The sequence below is a fragment of the Triticum aestivum genome, chromosome 7B (assembly GCF_018294505.1).
Source record: "Triticum aestivum cultivar Chinese Spring chromosome 7B, IWGSC CS RefSeq v2.1, whole genome shotgun sequence".
NCBI classification, from domain to species: Eukaryota; Viridiplantae; Streptophyta; class Magnoliopsida; order Poales; family Poaceae; genus Triticum; species Triticum aestivum.
The window spans coordinates 99,204,564-99,207,396 of NC_057813.1; the positions used below are offsets into that span (position 1 = coordinate 99,204,564).

Genomic DNA, 2,833 nt, shown 5'->3' on the forward strand with positions numbered 1-2,833 from the left:
CACGAAAAAATATGATAAAGAAGATAAAAAGAGACTAGGGTAACATGGAAAAAAAATTATGAGACCAGGTCTCATGGATTAGCAGGTGAGACCCATCCCGATGAATGACACGTGACGTTTACAAATCACAAAGCATCTACCCCACCCCCACCTGAAATCAGGGAGGAAGAGATTAGATGCTTTGTGATTTGTGAATGCCACGTGTCATCCATCAGGGCGGGTCTCACCTGCTTTATATGAGACCTGGTCTCATATAATTTTTTTCCGGGTAACATGAAAGAGAGGGAAAAAAAACAAAAACTCAATGGTGGTATGAAAAGACATGACAGAAAAGGTAAGGAAAAACAATCCCGCGGCAAGTGCTATTAGGAATCTACAAATTTTGCTAGATATGATTTCAGGAAGTATGGAAAAATAGTTCAACAATGGCGCAAAAATTAGTATGGATATGCGGCAAGTGGTATGTCAGTCTAATGGTCTTCTATTTGTCCATGTAAACATTGTGACAGTTAATAAAAGCTTCAGAGTTTGCCTAAAAAGATGAAGTGAATTGTTTCTCCCTAAAAAAATGAAAGGAATTGTTTAATTAAGGTCCAGATAAACCAGAAGAAAAAAAACGAAATGGAGATGCGGGGGATCGAACCCCGTGCCTCCCGCATGCAAAGCGGGCGCTCTACCATTTGAGCTACATCCCCTTTGTCTAAATTTTCGATCTTAAGCTATAAAGCCTGTTATACTTCTGCAACGCGAAGACTAACCAGCATGGGCCAATGTTTTACCTATGATGACCGGCCCACTTTGTGTACGCCTGATGGCCCGTGGTAGGTTTAAGAGTTGGCCTCCTCAAAAGTTGTCCAGCAGGGATGGTTCAGTGGTTCAGCGAGGCTCGAGACATATTTAGTCCCACCTCTGCCGGAGGGAGCGAGTGCGTTGAAGGGAGGTCTTTAAGAAGGGACGAGGCGCGACTGGGAAAGGCATGATCCTTCAGGCAGCAAAGGGAAATGAGGAGTGGTACAGGCTCGCTAATTATGCGAGAGGGGTGCCCGCCCCAATAAGCCTGTTACGACACGGGCATCCCCGTGATCTATCATCTCCTGAATATACAATTTGAAGTTTTTTCTCTTTTTGATTTTTTTTTCAAGGTTTTTTTGGAAGTTTTTGGTTTGTTTTGCCTATTTTGTTAAGAAGCTTTTTATTTGGACTTGGTTTAGATTTTTGTTTTGGTACACCAAAGTTTGATTTGGTTCTCTTGTTTGATGATTCTTTTTTTTCCTTTGTTGGTTGAGATCGGAAGCATTGTGTTCAGCCCGCCGCTGACGGCATTGAAGCCACCGACTGGCTTGCAGGTGGTGTGCATACCGCCACAGCTCACCTTCGCCGCATCGGTTGCCGTCTGGCTGTCCTTTGCAGCTGGTCGTCCCAGCGCCAGCAGTAGCCCTATGCAGCGCTACCCTGCCTGCGCCATCAATGCCTCGCTAGCTGCTTGCATCGCCGAGATGGGCGCTACCCTGCCTGCGCCATCAATGCCTCGCTAGCTGCTTGCATCGCCGAGATGGGCGCGCGGAGCTAGCAATTGACATCAGGGTGGTCTGCCTTAAAAAGATTGACAACAAATATGCCATGTATATATTGTAATTACCACATTCAAACAGATTTATTGGAGAAGGAGTTGGAGAAGGACACGGCGGTAGACCAGCCGACTTGGAGTATACCCCAAGCAATACATGTTGTATCCTAATTGTAACTCATATGCTATATATATATATATATATATATATATATATATATATATATATATATATATATATAGGGAAAAGCAAACCTATGCAACAATCTTGTGGAGGTAGCAATCATAGCCACATGTTGAGCTTGGGATCTGGTCCAAAACTTTGCCATCTTTGAATTTCTCACATTTCAGTTGGCTGAATCTTATTTCCTCTTATAGATGGTTTTGGACCACGAGCGCATGTGCCTATGCACTAGGCCCAGCCCATAGCCTGCCAACCCTGCGACATGCCAGTCATCGGCCCACGTGAAACAGTTCCAAGCCCATGAAAGGTTCCTATATGCGCATGGTGCTCAGCTTGTGAAAGGTTCATTATTTTTTTCGCCTTCCTTTTTTAATTAGTTTTGCACCCCCTGTCCGACACCCTCACTCATTTTATTATTGTTGGGCTGCTTGGAACCCGTCCAAATGGGCACATAGCATGGGAACGTCAACATTATGGCCGTTAAGAGTAAAACGAATAGTTGAGAAGCCCAATGCACCGGCCGATTTGTGTAGCAAGGTGAGTACTATGCAAGGTTTCTGTGTCAGGAAGAAGAAAGAAAACTTGGCATGTGTACCATGGTAGTGAAGCACGAGTTTTAAAAGGTTGCCGTATGGATGAGCATAGCATGTTTTAAAACATTTACGAATAAGGGTTTGCTATCAACAATATTTACAGAATTTACACACTCATTCCTGTTTGGTACACAAGGTGTAAGGTTTGAAAACTAGACACTTTTTTTGTTACTATCATCACAATTTTATGATATAGGCCAACATCACACATAATTCCGTCGTTACCAATAGCACAGGTTATGTCTGATACTTCTTTTAGGTCTTCTACTAGACTTAAGAACACGTTTGTCTACTGCTTTATTAAAACTTGTGTCAGCAAAGAGTCTTTTATTTTGCTCCAAACTTACATTTGAACGTACCAACAAGCATTGACTGATAGTAATTCATAGCAGATTTTAAAAGCATGCCCTGGTAAAACATTCTATTCTGCATGCATGCGGACACAGTAAAAAAGCCGCAAGCACGGCGACGTTTTTGTCTGCACACAGG

The 2,833-nt window shown here is 43.0% G+C and overlaps 2 non-coding genes across 2 annotated transcripts; one reads left to right on the forward strand and one right to left on the reverse strand.

The window, feature by feature from the left end:
• Nucleotides 1–622: 622 nt before the first annotated feature.
• TRNAA-UGC (transfer RNA alanine (anticodon UGC)) lies at nt 623–695 on the reverse strand. The gene has a single exon. It is a non-coding gene; the product is annotated as a tRNA-Ala (tRNA).
• Nucleotides 696–996: 301 nt separating this feature from the next.
• On the forward strand, nt 997–1,096 carry LOC123163369 (small nucleolar RNA Z279/snoR105/snoR108). Its single transcript, XR_006481876.1, has one exon. It is a non-coding gene; the product is annotated as a small nucleolar RNA Z279/snoR105/snoR108 (small nucleolar RNA).
• Nucleotides 1,097–2,833: the final 1,737 nt, after the last annotated feature.